Source organism: Stenella coeruleoalba (genome assembly GCF_951394435.1).
Source record: "Stenella coeruleoalba genome assembly, chromosome: X".
Taxonomy (NCBI): domain Eukaryota; kingdom Metazoa; phylum Chordata; class Mammalia; order Artiodactyla; family Delphinidae; genus Stenella; species Stenella coeruleoalba.
The window spans coordinates 22,236,565-22,249,649 of NC_137152.1; the positions used below are offsets into that span (position 1 = coordinate 22,236,565).

General features: G+C 39.3%; 1 protein-coding gene across 6 annotated transcripts in view; it reads left to right on the plus strand.

Annotated features, from left to right (window-relative positions):
- IL1RAPL1 (interleukin 1 receptor accessory protein like 1) overlaps positions 1-13,085 on the plus strand; it is a 1,345,156-nt gene that overhangs the window by 590,310 nt on the left and 741,761 nt on the right. Inside the window, exon 1 of one of the 6 annotated variants that reach the window (XM_079910449.1) lies at positions 6,781-6,828. The exons of 4 other annotated variants lie outside the window; for them this stretch is intronic. The gene's annotated coding sequence lies outside the window, so the exon portion shown is untranslated. Of the gene's footprint in view, positions 1-6,780; positions 6,829-13,085 lie in introns of those variants that run through there. One more of the 6 variants, XM_079910448.1, reaches the window with a different exon arrangement.

Sequence of the window (13,085 nt, forward strand, 5' to 3'; positions counted from 1 at the left end):
TATTCTCGTGTCAAAATGAATTATATAGATCACCTTCTATTACTCCACTGGACTTAACACAGAAGAAAATTCCGTTAGTCTATATAAGATGTATTATGGTGTTCCCAAAACCATGATAATTTTTATTATCCCATAAAGGTCTAATAAAGTATTCATGGGGTTAATTGTACACTGCTGGAAACCTGTCATCTTTACCACGTTTAATGATACTTTTTAAATCATCATGCATAATTTGTGAATTAAAAAATATATTTTTAGGTGTCAAAGCAATATGAAAACGTTATGTCAAGTGAGTAACTATGTAAACCTTTACATTTGTCATTCATACAATTACAGAATATTTAATGGACTGGAAACATTCTTTAGAGCTCTCTTCATAAATAGGCGTGGTGGTAAATTTCTAATGGTGTCTGTATTCTTTTTTTTTAAGATCTGTTATTTATTTTATTATATGTTATTTTATTTTATATTTTTATTTTTTTAACATCTTTATTGGAGTATAATTGCTTTACAATGGTGTGTTAGTTTCTGCTGTACAACAAAGTGAATCAGCTATATGTATACATATATCCCCATATCCCCTCCCTCTTGCGTCTCCCTCCCACCCTCCCTATCCCACCCCCCTAGGTGGTCACAAAGCACCAAGCTGATCTCCCTGTGCTATGCAGCTGCTTCCCACTAGCTAGCTATTTTACATTTGGTAGCGTATATATGTCCATGCCACTCTCTCACTTTGTCACAGCTTACCCTTACCCCTCCCCATATCCTCAAGTCCATTCTCTAGTAGGTCTGTGTCTTTATTCCTGTCTTACCCCTAGGTTCTTCATGACATTTTTTTTCTTAAATTCCATATATATGTGTTAGCATACGGTATTTGTCTTTCTCTTTCTGACTTACTTCACTCTGTATGACAGACTCTAGGTCCATCCACCTCACTACAAATAACGCAATTTTGTTTCTTTTTATGGCTGAGTAATATTCCATTGTGTATATGTGACACATCTTCTTTATCCATTCATCTGTCGATGGACACTTAGGTTGCTTACATGTCCTGGCTATTGAAAATAGTGCGGCAATAAACACTGTGGTACATGACTCTTTTTGAATTATGGTTTTCTCAGGGTATATGCCCAGTCTTGGGCTTGCTGGGTCATAAGGTAGTTCTAATTTTAATTTTTTAAGGAACCTCCATACTGTTCTCCATAGTGGCTGTATCAATTTACATTCCCACCAACAGTGCAAGAGGGTTCCCTTTTCTCCACACCCTCTCCAGCATTTACTGTTTGTACATTTTTTGATTATGGCCATTCTCACCGGTATGAGGTAATACCTCATTGTAGTTTTGATTTTCATTTCTCTAATGATTAGTGATGTTGAGTATCCTTTCATGTGTTTGTTGGCAATCTGTATATCTTCTTTGGAGAAATGTCTTTTTAGGTCTTCTGCCCATTTTTGGATTGGGTTGCTTGATTTTTTTTGATATTGAGCTGCATGAGCTGCTTGTATATTTTTGAGATTAATCCTTTGTCACTTGCTTCATTTGTAAATATTTTCTCCATTCTGAGGGTTGTCTTTTCGTCCTCTTTATAGTCCCCTTTGCTGTGCAAAAGCTTTTAAGTTACATTATGTCCCATTTGTTTATTTTTGTTTTTATTTCCATTTCTCTAGGAGGTGGGTCAAAAAGGATATTGCTGTGATTTATGTCAAAGGGTGTTCTTCCTAAATTTTCCTCTAAGAGTTTTATAGTGTCTGGCTTTACATTTAGGTCTTTAATCCATTTTGAGTTTATTTTTGGGTATGGTGTTATGAAGTGTTCTAATTTCATTCTTTTACATGTATCTGTCCAGTTTTCCCAGCACCACTTATTGAAGAGACTGTCTTTTCTCCATTTTATATTCTTGCCTCCTTATCAAAGATAAGGTGACCATACATGTGTGGGTTCATCTCTGTGCTTTCTATCCAGTTTCACTCATCTATATTTGTTTTTGAGCCAGCACCACACTGTCTTGATTACTGTACCTTTGTAGTATAGTCCGAAGTCAGGGAGCCTGATTCCTCCAGCTCTGGTTTTCTTTCTCAAGATTGCTTTGGCTATTTGGGATCTTTGTGTTTCCATGCAAATTGTGAAATTTTTTGTTCTAGTTCTGTGAAAAATGCCATTGGTAGTTTGATAGGGATTACATTGAATATGTAGATTGCTTGGGGTAGTGTAGTCATTTTCAGTGTTGATTCTTCCAATCCAAATACATGGTATATCTCTCCATCTGTTTGTATCATCTTTAATTTCTTTCATCAGTGTCTTATAGTTTTCTGCATACAGGTCTTTCGTCTCCTTAGGTAGCTTTATTCCTAGGTATTTTATTCTTTTTGTTGCAGTGGTAAATGGGATTGTTTCCTTAATGTCTCTTTCAGATTTTTCATCATTAGTGTATAGGAATGCAACAGATTTCTGTGCATTAATTTTGTTTCTTGCTACTTTACCAAATTCATTGATTATCTCTAGTAGTTTTCTGGTAGCATCTTTGGGATTTGTATGTATAATAGTATCATGCCATCTGCAAACAGTGACAGTTTTACTTCTTCTTTTCCAATTTGGATTCCTTTTATTTCTTTTTCTTCTATGATTGCTGTGGCTAAAACTTCCAAAGCTTTGTTGAATAACAGTGATGAGAGTCGGCAAGCTTGTCTTGTTCCGGATCTTAGTGGAAATGGTTTCAGATTTTCACCGTTGAAATGATGTTGGCTGTGGGTTTGTCATATATGTACGTTATTATGTTGCGGTAATTTCCCTTTATGCCTACTTACTGGAGGGTTTTTATCACAAATGGGTGTTGAATTTTGTCGATAGCTTTTTCTGCATCTATTGAGATGATCATATGGTTTTTATCCTTCAGTTTGTTAATATGGTTTATCACATTGATTAATTTGTGTATATTGAAGAGTCATTACATTCCTGGGATAAACGCCACTTGATCATGGTGTATGATCCCTTTAATGTGCTGTTAGATTCGGTTTGCTAGTATTTTGTTGAGGGTTTTTGCATCTATATTCATCAGTTATACTGGCCTGTAGTTTTCTTTTTTTATGACATCTTTGGTTTTGGTATCAGGGTGATGGTGGCCTCTAGAATGAGTTTGGAATTGTTCCTCCCTCTGCTATATTTTCGAAGAGTTTGAGAAGGATATGTGTTACCTCTTCTCTAAATGTTTGATAGAATTCGCCTGTGAAGTCATCTGGTCCTGGGCTTTTGTTTGTTGGAAGATTTTAATCACAGTCTCAATTTCAGTGCTTGTGATTGGTCTGTTCATATTTTCTATTTCGTCCTGGTTCAGTCTTGGAAGGTTGAGCTTTTCTAAGATTTGTCCATTTCTTCCAGGTTGTCCATTTTATTGGCATAGAGTTGCTTGTAGTAATCTCTCATGTTCCTTTGTATTTCTGCAGTGTCAGTTGTTACTTCTCCCTTTTCATTTCTAATTCTATTGCTTTGAGTCTTCCCCCTGTTTTTCTTGTTGAGTCTGTCTAATGCTTTATCAATTTTGTTTATCTTCTCAAAGAACCAGCTTTTAGTTTTATTGATCTCTGCTATGGTTTCCTTCCTTTCTTTTTCATTTATTTCTGATCTGATCTTTATGATTTCTTTCCTTCTGCTAACTCTGGGGATTTTTTGTTCTTCTTTCTCTAATTGTTTTGGGTGTAAGGTTAGGTTGTTCCTTTGAGATTCTTCTTGCTTCTTGAGATAGGATTGTATTGCTATAAAATTCCCTCTTAGAACTGCTTTTGCTGCATCCCATAGGTTTTGGTTCATCGTGCTTTCATTTTCATTTGTTTCTAGGTGTTTTTTGATTGCCTCTTTGATTTCTTCAGTGACCTCTTGGTTATTTAGTATTGTATTGTTTAGCCTCCATGTGTTTTTTTTTTTTTTTTTTACCTTTTTTCCCCTGTAATTTATTTCTAGTCTCATAGCGTTGTGGTCTGAAAAGATACTTTATATGATTTCAGTATTCTTAAATTTACCAAGACTCGATTTGTGACCCAAGATATGAGCTATCCTGGAGAATGTTCCATGAGCACTTGAGAAGAAAGTGTATTCTGTTGTTTTTGCATGGAATGCCCTATAAATATCAGTTAAGTCCATCTTGTTTAATGTATCATTTAAAGCTTGTGTTTCCTTATTTATTTTCATTTTGGATGATCTGTCCTTTGGTGAAAGTGGGGTGTTAAAGTCCCCTAGTATGATTGTGTTACTGTCGATTTCCCCTTTTATGGCTGTTAGCATTTGCCTTATGTATTGAGGTGTTCCTATGTTGGGTGCGTAAATATTTACAATTGTTATATCTTCTTCTTGGATTGATCCCTTGATCATTATGTAGTGTCCTTCTTTGTCTCTTGTAATAGTCTTTATTTTAAAGTCTATTTTGTCTGATATGAGAATTGCTACTCCAGCTTTCTTTTGATTTCCATTTGCATGGAATATCTTTTTCCATCCCCTCACTTTCAATCTGTATGTGTCCCTAGGTCTGAAGTACATATGCTCTTGTAGACAGCATACATATGGGTCTTGTTTTTGTATCTTGTTTTGTATCTGTGTCTTTTGGTTGAAGCATTTAATCCATTTACATTTAAGGTAATTATTGATATGTATGTTCCTATTACCATTTTCTTAATTGTTTTGGGTTTGTTACTGTAGGTGTTTTCCTTCTCTTGTGTCCCCTGCCTAGAGAAATTCCTTTAGCATTTGTTGTAAAGCTGGTTTGGTGGTGCTGAATTCTCTTAACTTTTGCTTGTCTCTAAAGGTTTTAATTTCTCCATAGAATCTGAATGAGATCCTTGCTGGGTAGAATAATGTTGGTTGTTGGTTTTTCCCTTTCATGCCTTTAAATATGTTCTATCACTCCCTTCTGGTTTGCAGAGTTTCTGCTGAAAGATCAGCTGTTAACCTTATGGGGATTCCCTTGTATGTTATTCGTTGCTTTTCCCTTGCTGCTTTTAATATTTTTTTGTATTTAATTTTTGACAGTTTGATTAATATGTGTCTTGGCATGATTCTCCTTGGATTTATCCTGTATGGGACTCTCTGTGCTTCCTGGACTTGATTGACTATTTCCTTTCTCATGTTAGGGAAGTTTTCAACTATAATCTCTTCAAATATTTTCTCAGACCCTGTTTCTCTTCTTCTTCTGGGACCCTTAAAATTTGAATGTTGGTGCCTTGAATGTTGTCCCAGAGGGCTCTGAGACTGTCCTCAATTCTTTTCATTCTTTTTTCTTTATTCTTCTCTGCAGTAGTTATTTCCACTGTTTTATCTTCCAGGTCACTTATCCGTTCTTCTGCCTGTTATTCTGCTATTGATTCCTTCTAGGGAATTTTTAATTTCATTTATTGTGTTGTTCATCATTGTTTGTTTGCTCTTTTGTTCTTCTAAGTCCTTGTTAAATGTTTCTTGTATTTTCTCCATTCTATTTCCAAGATTTTGGATCATCTTTACTATCATTATCCTGAATTCTTTTTCAGGTAGACTGCCTATTTCCTCTTCACTTGTATGGTCTGGTGGGTTTTACCTTGCTCCTTCGTCTGCTGTGTGTTTTTCTGTCTTCTCATTTTGCTTAACTTACTGTGTTTGGGGTCTCCTTTTGGCAGGCTGCAGGTTCCTAATTCCTGTTATTTTTGGTGTCTGCCCCCTTGTGGCTAAGGTTGGTTGTGCCTGTGTTCTGGTGGATGAGGCTGGATCTTGTCTTTCTGGTGGGCTGGTCCACGTCTGGTGGTGTGTTTTTGGGGGTGTCTGTGGACTTATTATGATTTTCGGCAGCCTCTCTGCTAATGGGTGGGGTTGTGTTCCTGTCTTGCTAGTGTCTGGCATAGGGTGTCCAGCACTGTAGCTTGCTGGTCGTTGAGTAGAGCTGGGTCTTGGCATTGAGATGGAGATCTCTGGGAGATTTTCATCATTTGATATTACGTGGAGCTGGGAGGCGTCTTGTGGACCAGTGTCCTGAAGTTGGCTCTCCCACCTCAGAGGCACAACCCTGACACCTGGGTGGAGCACCAAGACCCTGTCATCCACACGGCTCAGAATACAAGGGCGAAAAAAAGAAAGGATGAAGGAAAAAAATAAGGTAGAGTAAGATAAAAAAAATAAGATAGAATAAAGTTATTGAAAAGATAATAATTATTAATTATAAAAATTATTAAAAATTAAAAAAAATTTAAGTAATAAAAAAAGTTAGAAAGAAGAGAGCAACCAAAACAACAAACAAATCCACCAATGGTAACAAGTGCTAATATCTATACTTAAAAAAACCCAAAAATACAAAAAATGGACACAGAACCCTAGGACAGATGGTAAAAGCAAAGCTATACAGACAAAATCACAACAGAGAAGCATACACATTCACAAAAAGAGAAAATGGAGAAAATATATATATATTGTTGCTCCCAAAGTCCACCGCCTCAGTTTGGGATGATTTCCTTGTCTATTCAGGTATTCCACAGATGCAGCGTATATCAAGTTGATTGTGGAGATTTAATCTGTTGCTTCTGAAGCTGCTGGGAGAGATTTCCCTTTCTCTTCTTTGTTCAGCACAGCTCCCGGGGTTCAGCTTTGGATTTAGCCCCGCCTCTGCGTGTAGGTCGCCAGAGGGTGTGTGTTTTTCGCTCAGAGAGGGCGGGGTTAAAGGAGCAGCTGATTCGGGGGCTCTGGCTCACTCAGGCCGGGGGTGGGGTGGGGTGGGGTGGGGGTGGGGGGAGGGAGGGGCTCGGAGGGCGGGGCGAGCCTGCGGCGGAAGAGGCCAGTGTGACGTTGTACCAGCCTGAGGGGCGCCGTGTGATTTCCGGGTAAGTTGTCCCTGGATCACGGGACCCTGGCAGTGGCGGGTTGCTCCCAGGAGGGGAGGTGTGGGGAGTGACCTGTGCTCGCACACAGGCTTCTTGGTGGCGGCAGCAGCAGCCGCCTTAGCGTCTCATGACCGTCTCTGGGGTCCGCGCTGATAGCCGCGGCTTGCGCCCATTTCTGGAACTACTTTAAGCGGCGCTCTGAATCCCCTCTCCTCACGCACCAGAAAACAAAGAGACAAGAAAAAGTCTCTTGCCTCTTCAGCAGCTCCAGATTTTTTCCCGGGCTCCCTCCCGGCTAGCTGTGGCGCACTGACCCCTTCAGGCTGTGTTCACGCTGCCAACCCCAGTCCTGTCCCTGCCCTCCAACCGAAGCCGGGGCCTCAACTCCTAGCCCCGCCCGCCCTGGCGGGTGAGCACTCGAGCCTCTCGGGCTGGTGAGTGCCGGTCGGCACCCATCCTCTGTGTGGGAATCTCTGAGCTTTGCCGTCCGCACCCCTGTTGCTGCGCTCTCCTCCGCGGCTCCGAAGCTCCCCCGCTCTGCCACCCGCAGTCTCCGCCCGCGAAGGGGCTTCTAGTGTGTGAAACCCTTTCCTCCTTCACGGCTCCCTCCCACTGGTGCAGGTACCGTCCCTATTTTTTGTCTCTGTTTATTCTTTTTTCTTTTGCTCTACCCAGGTACGTGGGGAGTTTCTTGCCTTTTGGGAGGTCTGAGGTCTTCTGCCAGCGTTCAGTAGTTGGTGTTCTGTAGGAGTTGTTCCTCATGTAGGTGTATTTCTGATGTATTTGTGGGGAGGAAGGTGATCTCCGCGTCTTACTCTTCCGCCATCTTAAAGGTCCTTCTTGTGTCTGTATTCTTATATTTTGAGAAAAGAACTTAATGTCCTGGGCTCTTAACCTCACTTTATCTCCAACTTGCTGTATGACCTGAGGGGAAATTATTTACCTATGCTAAGCCTCCCTTTCTTTAACTCTAAAATGGGAATAATAATATTGGTAATCTCAAAGGGTTGTTGTGAATATCAAATGAAAATGCAGGTAAAGCGCATAGTATAATGCCTGGCTCAAAGTAAATTCTCTATAAAGATTAGTGTAAGTATCATTATTAGTTCTGGCTCCCTATTGCTTTATTATTTATAAGGTAATGCTCTTCACTTAGGACACAGTCTATGAATACTGCCGACTCCTTGCTACTGTAAGTCATAAAACATAATTAAACTGTAAACCTTCTCAGTGTGATTTACAGTGTAACAGAGGGAGATATTACACATCTACAGCTAATTACAAGGAAGAATATTATTAATTGCTTGAGAATGTAAAATGGGTGTATAAAGAAAGGGGAAATGATATTCACCAGCTGGGCTCAGTTATCAAGGTGATGGTGGTGGCAAGAAAAGGCTCTATTTAAGTATTTAAGAATGGGTCTAATTTTACTAAGGTGTTAAAGAGGTATTCCAGGCGAGGAGCAGGAAATGACTAAGAAAATGGAGAGTGGGAGTACTTAAATGAAATAAATAGCTATAGTTTTAGTCCAAAGTGTCACCCTACTGTTAGTTTTAGCATTTTTGCCACCCTCATCTCTTAAAAAACTCACTGTTAATAGACTTTTTCTTAGCAGACTGCAGTAAACTTTTAAAATGTATTTTCAGGTTTCCATGTGGAAATGTTTGTTTTCATTCACAAAATATTATGACACATACAAAATATAATGCTATAAAAATGAATGATTAGCATATCTGTTGTTTAAAAAGCTAGGTACATGCAGCAGAGTTGAAAGCACGTAACAAAGATACTGGAATGAAAAATGAAGTAATTGGCCTTATATAGCTTCTTTATGACCAAGTTGGACAGAATGCCTGTCCAATATGATTGGTTTTGCAGAAATGAAATATTAGCATGTCAGAAAATGGGTTGACACCATGAGGACAATCCTTTAGTCCAGTCTGTGACAAAGGCTAGGAACTCTACCATGGTGAAAATATTAAGGAGTCATCTTAGGTTGGGAAACTATGGACCAAAAAAAAAGACACCTTCTTGTAGAAGTGGCCCAACAAAAAAGGAAAAAAGAAAGAATATAAGGAAGAGAAGGAGGAGGAAAGACAGTGGTATTTGTCATCCCCTTCCCTGTTCCCATTTTTGTTGCATTATGTTACCATGGTAACCTGAAAAAGAAAATTCATCTCCAAACTGACATATACTAATAAGGTATAATATCATATATTTAATATATGTTTGTATTATGACTAATAACAGTAATAATAGTTATCGATTGATGAGTGTATGACAGATACTGTATTAGATATTTGTATACGTGGTGTACACTGCTGTGTAGATTTTTTAAAAATATCCATTCCGTAGGTAAGGAAGTTGAGACAACAAATAAATGACAGAATCAGAATTTGAGTCTTACTCTGTATGGCAAGAAAACATTCAGCCATTTCACTATTCTACACTGTGGGGTCTAACATGGTGCTTGGCTTATATATTGAAGAGTGAATGAATATTCTATGAAAACATTTACTGATCTTTGCAACCTTCTCCTAAGAATTCTGACAGAGTCTGACCAGGCTGAGATTTGATCCTATTTGCAAGCTAACAAATGGCAAATAGGCTTGCCATTTGTTTCTGGTTACTGACAGAAGACACAGGCTCCGGGGTCAGAGACTAAGGGCCTTTTTACTCATGGCAATAGCAGTTCTCCAAACCGCAGTTCCCTCAGTGTGGTATGAAGAAGGCCAGATGATACCTGTTTGCACAGTGAGTTCCATTACAGGAGGGGAACCCTGTATTGAGGGGAACCCTGTATTAATGGAAACCAAATATTTTATGCTGAACAATAAGCATGCCTGCCCATTGTTCTGGAGGGAGACCCTTTTTTATTTTCTAAGGATATTGCCTGTACAGACATCTTTAAAAAGATAGTCTGAGAAAAACTACCTCTGCTCACAAGATTTACAGAAATGTGAGAGACCTGTGGAGAATGTCTCCCAGCACCTTTCATTTGCATAAATGCATTCTTAGGAACAGGGCCTCAACCCATCCCATCTTCTCCCCTAATTCCCCATCCTCATACTTTTTGGCTTAGATTCCAGTTTGCTTCCTTGTGGGAAACTCTAGCTGCAATACAGGCATACTGACATTCACCAGCCTGAAACCGAAAGGAAACCCTGTATGTACTGTGCAAAGGGAATGTGGCCATTTCTGAAAAGGCGGTCTAACCTGCCCTCTAGAGTGTAGTGCTAAATCAAACCAATTATGTGAGTTCCCATACACATTCCTCTCTTTGTAAATGGGAAGTAAGTGCAAAATAACGGATGGGTCATCCAGCTCCTGTGGAAATTAGAGCAGCTTTCCCAGGAGCCTGCAGTGCTTACAGCCTCCATGCATGTGATTGGAATCATTCTCCTTCAGTAGAATTACCTCTGTTTCTTTACAGTAAACTTCCATTCCCTTAAGCAGTCTTCTAAAGTGTCCTCCTTTGTGACTCTGAGGAATGTGACTGGCAGGATAGCACTGTATTTATCTTCCTAATTTTAAAAGCATTTAATTACTAATAATTACTGCCAATGTGGTTTTTTTCCCCTAGTGCACATTAAAAACTTTGAATCCCATTTTCTGTAATAATTTAAATCAGTCTGTTAGGACAGAGTAATTAATTATCTATAATTTCTCAAAATAGAAATGCTGAAATTATTGAATTGAAACAGAAATCTAGTGGAGAATAAAACTGAAATGAATAGGATTGTGTGAGAAAGAGGGGTGCAGCAAAATGTAAATTTCCTTAAAAGTTGAAAGAGCTGTTTAGTACTATAATTGAGTTGAAAAATACACTAGTTGAATCAGTATTTCACATCATGTTTCCTAAAGCACTTTTTTTTGTCCTGAAACTTAAGAATATTGCTTGTGAAGTATTATTACTCATGATGGGTTTAATATACAACTGTGAACCACCAGAAGGGAGCAATTGAGAAACTGCGGGGCTTTTTTCCACTTCCGTTCCTTTCAGGATTAATTGAGTTTAGATAGCCTGTGTTTTTAACTTGTGAAACCAGTCCACCCTCTTTTGAATTTCTTTACAAAACTTCTTCTTTGACATGATGACAAAGCAAAATAGGCCATGTGTATATGCATTTTCCAGTGCAGTCATGTAAAGGGCGTGGGTTTTGGACTCAACCACACTTAAATTTGATAAGCTCTGCCTATATTAACTATATGATATATATTTGTGTTTGCCTTTATTGAAGAAGGTTAAACGTATTTGGCTTCCTTGTTTATTTATATAGCTAATTCTGTACATTAACTGTTAAGGTAATGATTTAATAGTTGTAAGGATTAAATAAACAAGCACTATTTATATAATGAGATCATAAATCAACCTTACTTCCTAGTTTTGTTTTAAGAGTATGGAGCTCTTGTTCCTCAGGGTCTCCATGAAATGTAATATATATCTTGTGACCCTTTGGATCACCTTCAGAAGGTAAAAGGCCTTCCTCTCAGTAATTAATGTGTCCAATAATAATCTAAAACTCTAAATTTATTTTAAAGTAGTGGCTTTCTTCTCCATATCTCCTCTATCTCCTAGTGTGTCCCAGTGGCAAGCTGGAAGTTGTGGTTTGTTTTCTTCTTTCTTTCTCTGCCATGCACTTTTATATATATTTTCAACATCTTGCTAACTTGGTTTTGGATCCACATGATTAGAGAGTTCAGGGAGGGAAAAGAGGAAAGGGGAGCAGTAGATGTTTACTTCACTGGTATTGTGGTGATGGTCCACAGACTCCTTCAGAGATAGCACTTACCTGTCCCTTAGTGAAACCTTTCACCTGTGGTTTACATCACTGGGCAAAATAGCTCCATTTTAGCTTATTCCAGTCTCCTCCCCCAGCCTCAAGGCATTCAGTGGGTCATCTCAAGTCTTCCTGCTGAGGTCTGTAGCCTTCCCAGATATTCCTCTTGGTCAGCACCAAAGATGAACCTACACCACATCTTTATCACACACAGCCCACCTCTTTTCCATTCGTGTTCCAATAAAATTTGGGATCGGTGCAGTGCAGCAGTCAACTATCTTTAACTTGGCTATGTATGTCCCCAACTGGCCAGTCTACTCAGTTGTCAATCAGACAGCAGTATTCTTTTTTTTTTTTGGGTCCACAAACTGTAGGGTGAAGGTTTTCTGTTGATTCAGGGTGAAGAGGAAAACATTTTCAGCCCCTCAACAGTGGCATGACTCCAAGGCATACAGACAGTTGGTTCCAAAAGCTTTCTTCAGCTTTTTATGTGTTCACTCCCTCACATGTGTGAGTAGTTAAGAGACATAGCAGTTGGAATATGTTTTGTTCTTCAACTGAAACTTAAAATTTAAATCTTATTATCGATTTTTAGCCGGCCGTAGGGTGCCAGCTTGCCACGTGAGGGGGTAGGGAGTGCAGAGTGGGCGGGGCCGGAGTTGCCATCTTGGACTCGGCTCCACTCAATCTGGTGACCGGCGACGCTGGGCTGGGCTCAGCACAGGGGGTCGGGCAGCACAAAGAAGTTAAGTATTTGACCAAGTTCACACGAAGATTTGAACCCAGGTAGTCTTACTTCAGAGCCTATGTTCTTATCCGTGCCCATTGCCAGCCTCATGGTCCTTTGTTTGTACCGAGAGAGTCATGCTTTATCCCTAGAACTCCTCCACTGGCAGTTTTGTACAGGTTGGAGGAAGTGATGAGCTCAGACAGCAGTCAGGCCCAAGAAGGAGGATATTACTCAGTGTCCACTCAGTTTCTGTGCCTGTTACAGCTTAGTCTGTGGCTTGCCTGTTTACTCTCTTGATGAGCGGTTTAAGCCGTGTGGCTGACAGGGTCTTGGTGCTCTGGCCGGGTGTCAAGCCTGAGCCGCTGAGGTGGGAAAGCCGAGTTCAGGACATTGGTCCACCAGAGACCTCCCAGCCCCACGTAATATCAAACAGTGAAAGATCAGAAAGAGAAATTAAGGAAACAATCCCGTTCACTATTACAACAAAAAGAATAAAATACCTAGGAATAAACCTACCTAAGGAGACAAAAGACCTGTATGCAGAAAACTATAAGACACTGATGAAAGAAATTAAAGATGATACCAACAGATGGAGAGATATACCATGTTCTTGGATTGGAAGAATCAATATTGTGAAAATGACTATACTAACTACCCCAAACAGTCTACAGATTCAATGTAATCCCTGTCAAATTATCAATGGCATTTTTTATGGAACTAGAACAAATCATCTTAAAATTTGTAGG